Source organism: Anas acuta, chromosome 10 (assembly GCF_963932015.1).
Source record: "Anas acuta chromosome 10, bAnaAcu1.1, whole genome shotgun sequence".
NCBI lineage: Eukaryota > Metazoa > Chordata > Aves > Anseriformes > Anatidae > Anas > Anas acuta.
The window spans coordinates 22162310-22179012 of record NC_088988.1 but is presented as its reverse complement, the minus strand read 5'-3'; positions in this window follow the sequence as shown (position 1 = coordinate 22179012).

Sequence of the window (16703 nt, the reverse complement as noted above, 5' to 3'; positions counted from 1 at the left end):
ATTACACTGATCAAATGTCTAGACAGCAGAAAGCTTTATAATGAGATGTTAAAAGACATTTCAATTCATCTCGAATATTTACATTTTGTGTAGAGCTCCTAGAATTCCAAGCTTGTTATTTATCATCAAGCTGCCCTTTATCATCATAGGCTAGATTGTAAAAACAGGGAAAAAAAAAAAAAAAAAAAAAAAAACATCAACTGCAAACATATTCTGACGGATCATGCTGCGTGTTGATAGCCATTCCAGTATCTATGAGCTTCCAAGATTATTTAAAAGTACAGGCTGTGTTTAGACCTTGTTGGATTTCTAAGCACCCATTAAATAACAACATAAGATCCATACAGAAAGTCCAAACACTCCACTGGCAGCATCCTGGGATGTGACATGCATGCTTAAGAGCTTGCACCAGGGGGGTTTGGACCTCGTGCTGCTGACAAGCGAGTAGTGAAGAGAAGGGTAAGAGCACTGTCCCACGGTGGCAGGTTTTCCCTTGGCCTCAACTTGGGTGTTACACTAAAAGGTTTATAAAATAATGGCGACAGGATTCCCCATTTGTTCTCCTTCTATGCCTATTTCTCTGCTTCAGGCTGGGATGATTTCACCCAGCTGAATATGAATTGATTCATTAGGAACTGTTACCAGGGCATCAAAGAAAGTCTCACTAATAAATTCAGGGTTTGTGCTTTTAATGGAGTACTTACGAAGAAGCGTCTGCAGACAATACCGAAGTTCCCTCAGGACCAGCACTCACCTCTCCCTAAGTGTCTGCAGATCAGTGCTTGGGCCAGCATCATCTGCCCGCATCGCAGCATACATCCCCAGCCAGCGTCTGACGAAGGACCCGTGCCTCCTGTTAGGAAAGTTCAGCACAATCAGTGCAGGCTTTCAACTGGGTGCAGCACCACAGAGGACATTTCAGAGTGCTAGAAAACAGATAGGGCTGCTGAAGCCTCCATGAACTGTCCTACAGATAAAAGGCACAGAGCAAGACTTTGGTTCCATGCTGTTGGTCTAATTCTAATCTCTGCATTGCACAAATAAACAAAATTCATTTATTCCTTGTGGAGCTGACTTACTCTTTTCATTCTTCAAGCAGCATTCACAAACCATTTACTGCATGCTATACAACATGATCACCTGTTTACATACAGACATAAATAAACACTGATTTTAATAATCTTCATGTTTGCATAAACAGTTAAAATGATGCTCAAAATGCGCTAATACTCTAGAAATATTTTCCCAGCCTACGATGCCATCACTTATCTTGCTATTTAATTTAGAACAATGCAGCAAATCTGCAGTATACTCACCAATAGGCGAAAACTTTCTTCTATACGTAAACCACACGTAAACCACACGTGAACACACCTTGGCTTATTGTCTGACTTTGGCTTATGGTGCGTCTGTTGCTGTGTCCAGCACAGTGCAGCCCCTAAATTGCTACCAAAACCTTGCCACAAACCTCAATCCCCCTGTTAAAAGAGACCCTCTTGTTTGTTGCCCTTCTTTCGACACTCTCTAACAGTTTTATGTCTTCATACATATATATACAACAAAACATCAAAGAGCTCAGCAAGGTCCACCAAGGAAAGGAAGCAATGCAGGAGAAAGAAGACAGGACAACAGGGAGAATGGGCAGCATAAGGGAGGAGGCAGCCAGTGGCCTTAAAAACAAAGCCTAAAAAAAAACTTCCACTAGTGGGACATAGTGAATTGGAGCTCTGGGGTCTGCATCTAGAGATGTCTTTTCTATTTATCGTCTTGTTGCGGAGATGGGTCCTCTGGCTTTGGTTGTGTTTTTTCATGTTGGGCAATTATCTCCCAAGAAGAACCCCCTGTGGGACAGAAAGGTAGAGGTGTGCTCCAGAAACACAGTGATGGCAAGGAGTCCTCCACTTCATTCTGGCATTTTTTTCCAGCTGGAAGCATTCCCAGTTGTCAACGGAATTGGTTTTGAGGAGTAGGAAAGACAGCATTGCTGGATTTCTGCTTTCTCCTCCATCCTATCAGACCACATCATGAGAGTTGTCTTTGTTTGATGTTCTTATGTCGCGTTCTGTTATTCTACATTTTTTTCTCTCTGATGTGATTTTATGTTCTTCTGTTACGTTATGTTCTTATGTTCACAACAGGACTCCTTGCCAACACCGCCTCACAGACACCTGGGCCAAAGAGCAGGGCCTTGAGCGGCTAGCTCACCATGACAGAGCTCATTTCCTTCCCAGTAGCTGCCAGGTGCCCTCTGGGGGCATTTCGGGGCTACAGCATGGGAAGACTTCTTTGGGGTGGGAAGCCATTGGGCTAGGAAATGGGCAATGTTCCCTAGGAAGGAAATCCCTGGGAAGCAAAAGCCTTGGGATGGGAAGTCTTGAATGGGGTGGGTACCATTCCCTGGGGAAGGAAGTGCTTGGAGAAGTCCTCCAAGAGAGGGGAATTCTTTGGGACGAGGTCTCTTTGGCTGAAGAAACGCTTCGTGTTGATGGGGCAGATTTCGTCTGGGTTGCTGGGAATGTGCCATGCGGTGAAATGGCAAGGATGGGCACTGCCGCTGAGGCCGAGAAGCTGGTCCTGGGCTGGGCAAGCCTTGGGCCGGGCAAGTGGTGGTGTGGAAGCGTCCTGGGCATGGCAAGTGCTGCGTGGGAGGGCAAGCCTGCTGGGGATGGCCAAGTCTTGCGCTGGGCAGCCTGCTTGGCTCCAAAGCCTGCAGTCCTCCCCAAGATGTCGGCGAGGGGCTGGTCAGCCGTTGGGACGGAACCCCCGTTGCCCGCGTTCCCCAAGCAACCGCCCCACTCTCCAGCCACCATGGCAGGTCCAGCAGACGGCTCCCGCTCCTCCCGGGGCTGCGGCCCTGCTGGCGAGCCCAGCGCCCCAGAGCTCAGCCCAGCGCCCTTTTTCCCACAGAGGGTTTCCCCAGACGGCTTCCGCGGCTTCCGCAGACGCAAAACTCCCCCTTCGTCGTCCCAGCCGTGCCGCCAACGGTGGCTGCCTGGCTGCTTCCCTCCCTCCCCGGAGCGATGGCGCTGCCCTTGCAGCCCCCGCAGGTACCCACCCTCCCCTCCGCACTGCCCCAGGCCACCGTCTGGCACGTGGTGCCGGGGGTCCAGGGGCAGGTGCTGCAGCTCCCCGCCAGGGTGCAGCTGCCACCTGGGGGGCACCTCCCAGCCCAGGGGCACCACCTGCAGCTTGGGCAGCTCCCCGCCGCCGCCGTGGGGCAGCTCCCTGCTGTGGGGCAGCTCCCCCACAGCGCTCCTGTGGGTGCCCCCAATGTCTCCCAGTCCCTGCTGATGGGGACGGGGACGCTGGTGCCCCAGGATGGTGCTCCCTTCTGCTTGGGGCCCAGGGCCGTGCTCCATGGGGAGCTCCTGCACCCCGCAGGCACCTGCCTGCTGCAGGCCCCTGCCTACCCCGGCCCCCCACCACTCCTCTTGCCGGGGCCTCCGCTGCGGGGGCAGGCGCTCCCCACGCCCCGCACCCTCAGCAGCAGCCGGGGGCAGCTGCCGGAGCCCTGCTTGCATGCCGTGGGGCTCAGCGCTGACCAGGGGCCTCCGCTGCCCGGCCCCACTCCCCCCGAGCCTGCCCAGGCTCCAGCGACCGCCAGCACCCAGATGGCGATGCCCGACGGTGAGTTTGGGGCTGGCCCAGCCGGCCACTGGGCGCCCCACACCCAGGAGCCATGGCAAAGCTGGCAGCGGGGGATGCTTGGGGGATTGCATTGGCTTGCTTTTTCCTCAGCGGCGACACTTGCAGAGGTGCCTGAGGAGCCCCTGGAGCTGCTGGAGCTGGGCCCCGATGCCTTCGCCGAGGCCTTTCCCCAGCTGGCAGGGGACAGCCAGCAGCTGCAGCACCTGCAGGACCAGCTCCCAGCCGACCTGGACAGCTCCGGCTTGGAGGAGCTGCTCAGCTGCCTGGATGCCGTGGAGCCCCAGGACGCCTTCGCCGCTGTCCCCAGCAGTCCTGTCCTCAAGCGCTTCCTCTCGCAGCTGCCCGACCTCTGCGAGGACATCGAAGGGCCCAGCACACAGGGACTGGCAGCCACCAGAGCGCTGGGTGAGGTCCCCTCAAGCCCTGGGCTGCACCCCGACAAGGTGCAGGCTGGGTGGGCGCTGCAGCCCCCTGCAGCTGCTGTGCCGCCACTCAGCTCCCCCCTCAAGCCTGCGGCCCGGCCCCAGCTCAGGAGAGCCCTGCCCAAAAGGCCCCCCCTGCAGGAATTCATCCCTGCCTGCAGGAGAACCCTGCCCCAGCCTCCCTTGGCTCCCCTCAAGAGGTGCCCCGACCCTGACTTCCTCACTGCCCTCAGGAGAGCCCTGCCCAAGCCTCGCCTGAGTCCCCTCCAGACCCCCCCGACCCTGTCCGCAGGAGACCCATGCCCAAGTCTCTCCCCAAAAGGCCCCCCCAGCAGGAATTCATCCCTGCCCGCAAGAGAACCCTGCCCCAGCCTCCCTTGGCTCCCCTCAAGAGGCCTCAACTTCTCCCAGCCCTCAGGAGAGCCCTGCCCAGTCCCCCTCGCAGTCCCCTCCAGAGCCCCCCGCCTACCCCTGCGCCCACCGGCACCAAGTGGGGGGCCAAGCACCCCGCGCCCACCAGCACCCCCAGCACAGTGCAGAGCTCCCAGCACAGGAGGCTGACGTCAGACAAGACACCCGGCTAGGAGAAGACGCTGCTGCTGCTGGGCCAGGCTGGCCAAGGCCCTAAGATGCTGTGCCAGGTTAAGATGGGTGGCCACAGCGCGCTGGCTGGCAGCAGCAGCCAAGTGGGCAGTGGCAGGCAGCAGCCGGCGAGCGACAGCACCAGGGCGCCCAGCAAGAGAGGGCAAAGCCCGGGGGCTGCTGGGGGGCAAGGAGCAGTGGCGCTGCCTCTCTGCAGAATGCTGCTGCTGCCGGAGGCCCTCCCCGTGAAGCCCCATGCCCGTGCCTGTGCCGTGCGGCCCCAGGACAGACTCTGGCCCCAAGCCAGCGGGGCCAAGATGCTGCAGTGCCAGCAGCCGGGGACAAAGACCCCCAGCGAGACTTTGCAGCCGCTGGGGGCCAGGGCCAAGGCGCTGGGGCCAGTGCGCAAGCTGCCCTGTGTACAGCCGCAGCCCACCTCCAGCGGCCCCAGCAGCATGCGACGGCCCCGCCGACGCTGCCAGGCTGCAGCGCTGTGCCCGCTGCACCCCGGCACCCAGCTGACCACAAGTCCCAGGCACTGCTGGCACCACCAGGCAGCACGGCGCCAGCATGGAGAGCTCCCCTAGAGCAGGCGCCCAGAGCGCTGGGCCTGCCAGCCGCGGGGGGCCAAGCGCAGAGTCCGGCTCTGCCCACGCAGCTGCACACGCTGCAGCGTCCGGCGCAGCCCTGCGTGCACTACGTGCCCTGTGTGGGGCCCTGGAAGGGCTGTGACGTGGTGCCCACGCCGCTGGAGGAGCAGGAGGCCAAGAAAATCACAAATACGACAAAAAAAAAGAGGAGGACGAGGACGAGGTGGCCAAAAAAATCACAAATACAACAAAAAAAAGACGATGAGGAGGAGGAGGTGGCCAAAAAAATCACAAAAACAAACAAACAAAAAAAAGAGCAGGAAAAGCAGGAGGAGGCCAAAAAGTCACAAATAGAAAAAAAAAAAAAAAAAAAAGAGCATGAGGAAGAAGAGGAGGCCAAAAAATTCAAAAATACAAAAAAAAAAAGAGAATGAGGAGGAGGAGGAGGCCAAAAAAATCACAAATACAAAAAAAAAACAGGAGAAGGAGGAGGAAGTGGCCAAAAAAATCACAAATACCAAAAAAAGTAAAGAACATGAGGACGAGAAAGTGACCAAAAAAATCACAAATACAAAAAATATAAGAGGAGGAGGAGGAGGAGGCGGCCAAAACAATCACAAATACAAAAAAAAAAAGAGCATGAGGAGGAGAAAGTGGCAAAAATATCACAAGTACAAAAAAAAAGGGGTTGAGGAGTAGGAAGTGGCCAAAAAAATCACAAATACAAAACAAAAAGAGGAGGAGGAGGAGGAGGCGGCCAAAATATCACAAATACAAAAAAAAAAAAGAGGTTGAAAAGTAGGTAGTGGCCAAAAAAATCACAAATACAAAACAAAAAGAGGAGGAGGAGGTGGCTAAAAAACTCACAAATACAAAAAAAAATAAAGAGCATGAGAAGGAGGAGATGGCCAGAAAATCACAAATAAAAAAAAAAAAAAAAAGAGGAGGAGGAGGAGGAGGTGGCCAAAAAAATCACAAATACAAAAAAAAAAAGAGCATGAGAAGGAGGAGATGGCCAGAAAATCACAAATACAACAAAAAAGGGGGATGAGGAGGATGAGGTGGTGGCCACAAAAATCACAAATACAAAATAATAAGAGGAGGAAAAGGAGGAGGTAGCATAAAAAAATCAAAAATACAAAAAAAAAGAGACTAGTTCAGATGAGGACATACGTATCTGTCTAGATTTTTCACAGCTCAAGAACCTAGGAGAAAAGGGGAAGAAAAGCCAGTGGATGCCCACATGAAGAGGCCTTTGCTGATCCGCAGGTATAGTCAAGTTACACCTGTCTTTGAAATATACGCCCCTAGTTTAGGCTTATCTAATCAATTAAGGAGAAAAAGGGATCTAAGCAGCCAATTGGAGGAAAAAGAAAACACACTGCACTTATGGTTGATTCCTATTGAGGAGTTCCAGATGAAACAGAGAACAGGATCTCAAAACTTATTTTTACAAACTGCTGCTCCTATTCCTGTTCCCACAGGAACTGACAGTCCAATAAAGGGCTTTAGACTTCATTAAAGTAGTCCTGTAAGTACCGTTTGTAATTATAAGGAAAGATCTCTGTGCTTTTCAGTGCTGTGACATGCCTACATATCAAAGCCTTTTCACGAGCAAACTGTGTTCGCATTTGGACTGGCTTTTTAGAATGAAACCAGGGCTTTCAGTGAATAATCCGATAAGAGACATCTGAGAGTCAGCAGAAGTAAAAGCACTGCCTCTGCTTCTTGCAAAATCCTAATAGTGCAGCCCTAAAAACAAAGTTGAACCTTCCCCAAAACGCTGAGAAATACAAACACTGAGAAGTTACAGACACACACAGATCGGCACTAGTTTACCTTCTGTGGGTCAACGGGCTTTGCAAATTCCCCTAAACGTCTGTCAGTGGCAAGTCTGTGAGTAACATCACTCAAGAAAATTCTAAGTTCACGCAAGGTATCCTCCTCTTCCTCCTCCAGCATCCCTACTTCTTCCTCTTGTGGCTTGTGAGGCTCAGCTGGTGGTGCTACAAGCAGGACTTCCAGTGTCCGATGAACTTCAATTAATCAGGAAAAATTAGCCAATTTACAGTACTCAAATATAAGCATATGACAAATTAATGACAGAAAATGACCACCAAAGCAAATCCCAAAGAGCTAGTAACTTCGATAGGAAAGTTTTAGATGTACTTCTTATATCCTCCTTACCTGTTTTCTTTACAGGAGGCTTAGCCACTTGATTTAGAATTAGGTCCTCAAAAAAAGCTGCTCTCTCTGCCCTACCAGGCAACTCAGTATTGCACACTTCTCCAAATTCCTTATTAAATAATTTTTGGATCTAAAGCAGAAGGAGGAAAGACATTTCAGATTTAAGGCCACAAAAACTCATCTTCTATTCCAAAAAGATGAGTACCTTTTAAAATGAATAATAGCCTGAAGAACACAAACTGAAAAAAGTTGTCTTCCTGGCCTTAAATGGCTACATTTTCACAGGCTGGCACGGCAAATTCAAATATCACCTTTAAGAATCACCTGTAGAATTAAATCTTTGTGAAGGGATTGTACGCTACACTGATAAAGTAATGCCTTTCACCACATCCAACATCGCTTCCTTTGTATTTACTTGCCTTGCTGCATCCTTTACTTAGAACCTTTATGGCTATAGAGGGAAGAGAAAGGCTTCAGCAGACAAGTGAGGGCTTTTTGCTGAGTTTTTATTTCTCTACCAAAAGGTGTCTGAAGTAGCTAGTACCTCTACGTCTTCCTCCATTTTCAATTTCTAGTATTAAAAGGTAGGTAAGGATTTTCACTACTTATTTTAGAAGGAATTTAGAACCTGTACAAAAACTTCTGTGGGAACTCAAGCACTTTCAAAGCAGTTGATAATAAACACGTCTAGGTAAGACCTGTTCTCTTCCCCCAATAACTGAGACAAAATAATCGGAATGAGAACAGCGTGTTCCTGTTTTGGGCACCTTCCCTTAATGTAAACTCTCAGAAGTCAATGAAGTTCTGCATGTACTTTTACTACAGTTTATTTAGGAATACAACTAGAATTCCATTCCAAAGTTACTTGAGCAGAAATTGGAACTCAGCTTTTCAGCTTGGAAAGCTTTGGCCTATATGAAGAAAGAAACTGATTTTTTTTTTTTTAATCAAAGTGTTTCAATTCTCTACTAAATTGCATTATTAGCAGTTTACCCAACATAGCATGGAATGGCAGACTGTCAGAAGAAATCTCTTCAGTAAAAACATCCTCTTGTCATTTCAAGCACTGCATATTCTTGACTGAACCACTTTGTAGCCACCGGAATTATTGTATTAATTTATTATTTGCATGCGTGAGAAGGGGGTGAAAGTCACTTGCTTGACTCAGAAAAAAACCTTAAGCAGATGCTTTCACAGTATTCTTTTTCTCTAAGCAAATTTTAAGTGATTTGTTAGGGTGCCTGAGTAATAACAGTAGGCATTTAAGAAAGCGCAGCATTTTGATGCTGAAAGCATTCATAAATTACAAGACACTGAAGAAATAGTAAGAAAAGTATTGACAAATACCTCTTCTGGGAGATCTGAGTGACGTACATCAGACGTAGCAAGCAGCAAAACTGGCGAAAATGCTGGAAGAGTTAGAGTTAGAAAAGTAAGTTTCAAGGCAGGTCCAACGTTGTCCCACCATAAATGGATATCTGGGACATAAATTATGCTTGGTGCTGTCTTCTGAGCATTTTGGATCAGCTAGTAAAAAGGAAAGCTTGGGTAAGAAAACTAAAACACGTAGAATAACCTGTTAATACATAGCTACATAGCCACCTGACTGCCACATGAAAGGAAACTATGTGAACAGAGTGGCAAGCATCCTTTCACATAAGGAATTTCTCTGTGCACCCTTTCAGATTACCAGTATTCGAATAACTCTAGTCAGAAGATGGGAAGGATATATTCAGGCAGTGGCTAGACACCGTAGCTATATGGCTACAGCCACAATCTTCGCATAACAAAGAAAGGAAATGTCCCTCTTATGGGACACATCAGTATTCAGTCGTGTAACATGTCTGTCCTTACTTGTATGGCTCTCAAATGTTTCCACTAAAGGTAAAAATATTTTAAGGTAGTGGTGCCAAACCATAAAATGGATTTCCTGCCTAAAAGTAAAAACACCAAATCTGTTTATTTTTTCTAGTTAAAACCACATCAGCATGCAAATGAAGTGTTTAGTGAATGTTAATGCTTTTATTGCACATACTGCAACGGCACAAGTTGTGTATGTCCGTGTGAAAACAAAATAAACAGAAATGATTTCTGGGGCATGAAAAATCATGCCCCAGAAAACGCGTTACAAGCCCCATTCGCCAATCCAGAAGTGCCCCCAGAGGAAGGCTTTGGGTACAAGTGAACTCCCCAGGGGAGCCTTTATGCAGCCCCACATGCAACTGGACCCTCCGGGTTCACTCTTTCACAGCAACCCTAAATATAACCCTGGCCCGCATGGCAGACGACTGAAAAATCGGGCCCCAGAAAACGCGTTACAAGCCCCATTCGCCCATCCAGAAGTGCCCCCAGAGGAAGGCTTTGGGTACATCTGAACTCCCCAGGGGAGCCTTTATGCAGCCCCACATGCAACTGGACCCTCCGGGTTCACTCTTCCACCGAAAGCCTAAATATAGCTCTCGGCGCAATGGGAGAAGACTGAAAAAGCGGGCCTCAGAAAACGCATTGCGATTCCCCTTTGGCCATCCAAAAGTGCCCCCAAAGGAAGGCTTTGGGTACATCTGAACTCCCCAGGGGAGCCTTTCTGCAGCCCTACATGCAACTGGACCCTCCGGGTTCTCTCTTTCCGAGCAACACTAAATATAACCCTGGCCCGCATGGCAGACAACTGAAAAATCGGGCCCCAGAAAATGCGTTACAAGCCCCATTCGCCCATCCAGAAGTGCCCCCAGAGGAAGGCTTTGGGTACAAGTGAACTCCCCAGGGGAGCCTTTATGCAGCCCCACATGCAACTGGACCCTCCGTATTCGCTCTTTCACAGCAACCCTAAATATAACCCTGGCCCGCATGGCAGACGACTGAAAAATCGGGCCCCAGAAAACGCGTTACAAGCCCCATTCGCCCATCCAGAAGTGCCCCCAGAGGAAGGCTTTGGGTACTTCTGAACTCCCCAGGGGAGCCTTTATGCAGCCCCACATGCAACTGGACCCTCCGGGTTCACTCTTCCACCGCAAGCCTAAATATAGCTCTCGGCGCAATGGGAGAAGACTGAAAAAGCGGGCCTCAGAAAACGCATTATGATTCCCCTTGGACCATCCAGAAGTGCCCCCAAAGGAAGGCTTTGGGTACATCTGAACTCCCCAGGGGAGCCTTTACGCAGCCCCACATGCAACTGGACCCTCCGTGTTCGCTGTTTACAAGCAACCCTAAATATAACCCTAGCCAGCATGGCAGAAGACTGAAAACTCGGGCCACAGAAAAAGAGTTTCAAGCCCCGTTCGCCCATCCAGAAGTGCCCCTAAAGGAAGGCTTTGGGTACAAGTGAACTCCCCAGGGGAGCTTTTATGCAGAACCACATGCAACTGGACCCTCCGTATTCGCTCTTTCACAGCAACCCTAAATATAACCCTAGCCCGCATGGCAGACGACTGAAAAATCGGGCCCCAGAAAACGCGTTACAAGCCCCATTCGCCCATCCAGAAGTGCCCCCAGAGGAAGGCTTTGGGTACATCTGAACTCCCCAGGGGAGCCTTTATGCAGCCCCACATGCAACTGGACCCTCCGGGTTCGCTGTTTCCGAGCAACCCTAAATATAACCCTAGCCAGCATGGCAGAAGATTGAAAACTCGGGCCACAGAAAAAGAGTTTCAAGGCCCGTTCGCCCATCCAGAAGTGCCCCTAAAGGAAGGCTTTGGGTACAAGTGAACTCCCCAGGGGAGCCTTGATGCAGCCCCACATGCAACTGGACCCTCCGTATTCGCTCTTTCACAGCAACCCTAAATATAACCCTGGCCCGCATGGCAGACGACTGAAAAATCGGGCCGCAGAAAACGCGTTACAAGCCCCATTCGCCCATCCAGAAGTGCCCCCAGAGGAAGGTTTGGGTAAAACTGAACTCCCCAGGGGAGCCTTTATGCAGTCCAACATGCAGCTGGACCCTCTGGGTTCACTCTTTCACCGCAAGCCTAAATATAGCCCTCGGCGCAATGGGAGAAGACTGAAAAAGCAGGCCTCAGAAAATTCATTGCGATTCCCCTGGGACCATCCAAAAGTGCCCCCAGAGGAAGGCTTTGGGTACAAGTGAACTCCCCAGGGGAGCCTTTACACAGCCCCACATGCAACTGGACCCTGCGTGTTCGCTGTTTACAAGCAACCCTAAATATAACCCTAGCCAGTATGGCAGAAGACTGAAAACTCGGGCCACAGAAAACGCGTTACAAGCCCCATTCGCCCATCCAAAAGTGCCCCCAGAGGAAGGCTTTGGGTACAAGTGAACTCCCCAGGGGAGCCTTCATGCAGAACCACATGCAACTGGACCCTCCGTATTCGCTCTTTCACAGCAACCCTAAATATAACCCTAGCCCGCATGGCAGACGACTGAAAAATCGGGCCCCAGAAAACACGTTACAAGCCCCATTCGCCCATCCAGAAGTGCCCCCAGAGGAAGGCTTTGGGTACATCTGAACTCCCCAGGGGAGCCTTTATGCAGCCCCACATGCAACTGGACCCTCCGGGTTCGCTGTTTCCGAGCAACCCTAAATATAACCCTAGCCAGCATGGCAGAAGATTGAAAACTCGGGCCACAGAAAAAGAGTTTCAAGGCCCGTTCGCCCATCCAGAAGTGCCCCTAAAGGAAGGCTTTGGGTACAAGTGAACTCCCCAGGGGAGCCTTGATGCAGCCCCACATGCAACTGGACCCTCCGTATTCGCTCTTTCACAGCAACCCTAAATATAACCCTGGCCCGCATGGCAGACGACTGAAAAATCGGGCCGCAGAAAACGCGTTACAAGCCCCATTCGCCCATCCAGAAGTGCCCCCAGAGGAAGGTTTGGGTAAAACTGAACTCCCCAGGGGAGCCTTTATGCAGCCCCACATGCAACTGGACCCTCTGGGTTCACTCTTTCACCGCAAGCCTAAATATAGCCCTCGGCGCAAAGGGAGAAGACTGAAAAATCGGGCCTCAGAAAACGTATTGCAGTTCCCCTTGGACCACCCAAAAGTGCCCCCAGAGGAAGGCTTTGGGTACAAGTGAACTCCCCAGGGGAGCCTTTACACAGCCCCACATGCAACTGGACCCTGCGTGTTCGCTGTTTACAAGCAACCCTAAATATAACCCTAGCCAGTATGGCAGAAGACTGAAAACTCGGGCCACAGAAAAAGAGTTTCAAGCAACGTTCGCCCATCCAGAAGTGCCCCTAAAGGAAGGCTTTGGGTACAACTGAACTCCCCAGGGGAGCCTTTATGCAGCCCCACATGCAACTGGACCCTCCGGGTTCTCTCTTTCCGAGCAACACTAAATATAACCCTGGCCCGCATGGCAGACAACTGAAAAATCGGGCCCCAGAAAACGGGTTACAAGCCCCATTCGCCCATCCAAAAGTGCCCCCAGAGGAAGGCTTTGGGTACAAGTGAACTCCCCAGGGGAGCCTTTATGCAGCCCCACATGTAACTGGACCCTCCGGGTTCACTCTTTCACCGCAAGCCTAAATATAACCCTCGGCGCAATGGGAGAAGACTGAAAAATCGGGCCTCAGAAAACGTATTGCAGTTCCCCTTGGACCATCCAGAAGTGCCCCCAGAGGAAGGCTTTGGGTACAAGTGAACTCCCCAGGGGAGCCTTTACACAGCCCCACATGCAACTGGACCCTGTGTGTTCGCTGTTTACAAGCAACCCTAAATATAACCCTAGCCAGTATGGCAGAAGACTGAAAACTCGGGCCACAGAAAAAGAGTTTCAAGCAACGTTCGCCCATCCAGAAGTGCCCCTAAAGGAAGGCTTTGGGTACAAGTGAACTCCCCAGGGGAGCCTTTATGCAGCCCCACATGCAACTGGACCCTCCGTATTCGCTCTTTCACAGCAACCCTAAATATAACCCTGGCCCGCATGGCAGACGACTGAAAAATCGGGCCCCAGAAAACGCGTTACAAGCCCCATTCACCCATCCAGAAGTGCCCCCAAAGGAAGGCTTTGGGTACATCTGAACTCCCCAGGGGAGCCTTTATGCAGCCCCACATGCAACTGGACCCTCCGGGTTCTCTCTTTCCGAGCAACACTAAATATAACCCTGGCCCGCATGGCAGACAACTGAAAAATCGGGCCCCAGAAAACGGGTTACAAGCCCCATTCGCCCATCCAGAAGTGCCCCCAGAGGAAGGCTTTGGGTACAAGTGAACTCCCCAGGGGAGCCTTTATGCAGCCCCACATGTTACTGGACCCTCCGGGTTCACTCTTTCACCGCAAGCCTAAATATAACCCTCGGCGCAATGGGAGAAGACTGAAAAAGCGGGCCTCAGAAAACGCATTGCGATTCCCCTGGGACCATCCAAAAGTGCCCCCAGAGGAAGGCTTTGGGTACAAGTGAACTCCCCAGGGGAGCCTTTATGCAGCCCCACATGCAACTGGACCCTGCGTGTTCGCTGTTTATAAGCAACCCTAAATATAACCCTAGCCAGCATGGCAGACAACTGAAAACTGGGGCCACAGAAAAAGAGTTTCAAGCCCCGTTCGCCCATCCAGAAGTGCCCCTAAAGGAAGGCTTTGGGTACAAGTGAACTCCCCAGGGGAGCTTTTATGCAGAACCACATGCAACTGGACCCTCCGTATTCGCTCTTTCACAGCAACCATAAATATAACCCTAGCCCGCATGGCAGACGACTGAAAAATCGGGCCCCAGAAAACGCGTTACAAGCCCCATTCGCCCATCCAGAAGTGCCCCCAGAGGAAGGCTTTGGGTACATCTGAACTCCCCAGGGGAGCCTTTATGCAGCCCCACATGCAACTGGACCCTCCGGGTTCACTCTTCCACCGCAAGCCTAAATATAGCTCTCGGCGCAATGGGAGAAGACTGAAAAAGCGGGCCTCAGAAAATGCATTGCGATTCCCCTTGGACCATCCAAAAGTGCCCCCAAAGGAAGGCTTTGGGTACAAGTGAACTCCCCAGGGGAGCGTTTATGAAGAACCACATGCAACTGGACGCTCCGGGTTCGCTGTTTCCGAGCAACCCTAAATGTAACCCTAGCCAGCATGGCAGAAGACTGAAAACTCGGGCCACAGAAAAAGCGTTTCAAGCCCCATTCACCCATTCAGAAGTGCCCCCAAAGGAAGGCTTTGGGTACAAGTGAACTCCCCAGGGGAGCCTTTATGCAGCCCCACATGCAACTGGACCCTCCGGGTTCACTCTTTCACAGCAACCCTAAATATAACCCTGGCCCGAATGGCAGACGACTGAAAACTCGGGCCCCAGAAAACGCGTTACAAGCCCCATTCGCCCATTTAGAAGTGCCACTAAAGGAAGGCTTTGGGTACAAGTGAACTCCCCAGGGGAGCCTTTATGCAGCCCCACATGCAACTGGACCCTCCGGGTTCACTCTTTCACCGCAAGCCTGAATACAGCCCTCGGAGCAATGAGAGAAGACTGAAAAAGCGGGCCTCAGAAAACGCATTGCGATTCCCCTGGGACCATCCAAAAGTGCCCCTAGAGGAAGGCTTTGGGTACAAGTGAACTCCCCAGGGGAGCCTTTACGCAGCCCCACATGCAACTGGACCCTCCGTGTTCGCTGTTTCCGAGCAACCCTAAATATAACACTAGCCAGCATGGCAGAAGACTGAAAACTCGGGCCACAGAAAAAGCGTTTCAAGCCCCATTAGCCCATCCAGAAGTGCCCCCAAAGGAAGGCTTTGGGTACAAGTGAACTCCCCAGCGGAGCTTTAATGCAGCCCCACATGCAACTGGACCCTCCGTATTCGCTCTTTCACAGCAACCCTAAATATAACCCTAGCCCGCATGGCAGACGACTGGAAAATCGGGCCCCAGAAAACGCGTTACAAGCCCCATTCGCCCATCCAGAAGTGCCCCCAGAGGAAGGCTTTGGGTACAACTGAACTCCCCAGGGGAGCCTTTATGCAGCCCCACATGCAACTGGAACCTCCGGGTTCACTCTTTCACCGCAAGAGTAAATGTAGCCCTAGCCTCAAAGGGAGAAGACTGAAAAAGCGGGCCTCAGAAAACGCATTGCGATTCCCCTTGGACCATACAAAAGTGCCCCCAAAGGAAGGCTTTGGGTACATCTGAACTCCCCAAGGGAGGCTTTATGCAGCCCCACATGCAACTGGACCCTCCGTATTCGCTGTTTACAAGCAACCCTAAATATAACACTAGCCAGCATGGCAGAAGACTGAAAACTCGGGCCACAGAAAATGCGTTTCAAGCCCCATTCACCCATTCAGAAGTGCCCCCAAAGGAAGGCTTTGGGTACAAGTGAACTCCCCAGGGGAGCCTTTATGCAGCCCCACATGCAACTGGACCCTCCGTGTTCTCTCTTTCCAATCAACAATAAACATATCCCTAGCCGGCATGGGAGGCGACTGAAAATTCGGGCCCCAGAAAACGCTTTCTGAGCCCCTTTCGCCCATTCAAAAGTGCCCCCAGAGGAAGGCTTTGGGTACAAGTGAACTCCCCAGGGGAGCCTTTACGCAGCCCCACATGCAACTGGACCCTCCGTGTTCTCTCTTTACGAGCAACCCTAAATATAACCCTATCCAGCATGGCAGAAGACTGAAAACTCGGGCCACAGAAAAAGCGTTTCAAGCCCCATTCACCCATCCAGAAGTGCCCCCAAAGGAAGGCTTTGGGTACAAGTGAACTCCCCAGGGGAGCCTTTATGCAGCCCCACATGCAACTGGACCCTCCGTATTCGCTCATTCACAGCAACCCTAAATATATCCCTGGCCCGCATGGCAGACGACTGAAAAATCGGGCCGCAGAAAACGCGTTACAAGCCCCATTCGCCAATCCAGAAGTGCCCCCAAAGGAAGGCTTTGGGTACAAGTGAACTCCCGAGGGGAGCCTTTATGCAGCCCCACATGCAACTGGACCCTCCGGTTCACTCTTTCACCGCAAGAGTTAATATAACCCTAGCCTCAAAGGGAGAAGACTTAAAAAGCGGTCCGCAGAAAACGCATTGCGACTCCCCTTGGACCATACAAAAGTGCCCCCAAAGGAAGTCTTTGGGTACATCTGAACTCCCCAGGGGAGCCTTTATGCAGCCCCACATGCAACTGGACCCTCCGGGTTCTCTCTTTCTGAGCAACACTATACAGAGCCCTAGCCGGCATGGCAGACGACTGAAAACTCGGGCCCCAGAAAACGCGTTACAAGCCCCATTCGCCAATCCAGAAGTGCCCCCAGAGGAAGGCTTTGGGTACAAGTGAACTCCCCAGGGGAGCCTTTATGCAGCCCCACATGCAACTGGACCCTCTGGGTTCACTCTTTC